We start from the raw sequence: 221 nt of genomic DNA on the forward strand, positions 1-221 counted from the left end.
AGGTATTTAGCATTACTTTGTTGTTAATGTGCTTTTACCTCCAGCAGAATTATGCAGATATGAAGACGCAAAGAGAGTTACTGCAGGGAAAATGCTAAAAACCATTTGCCAGAGCCCCAGTGTAAAAACTGTGTAGGAATATGCATTTTTCCCACTCTGCCGACGCTACATGAATGCACAATGAATCCGCCTTATTTACGGACTCCTCTCCGGTACGTGAA

Source organism: Xiphophorus hellerii, chromosome 8 (genome assembly GCF_003331165.1).
Source record: "Xiphophorus hellerii strain 12219 chromosome 8, Xiphophorus_hellerii-4.1, whole genome shotgun sequence".
Taxonomy (NCBI): Eukaryota; Metazoa; Chordata; class Actinopteri; order Cyprinodontiformes; family Poeciliidae; genus Xiphophorus; species Xiphophorus hellerii.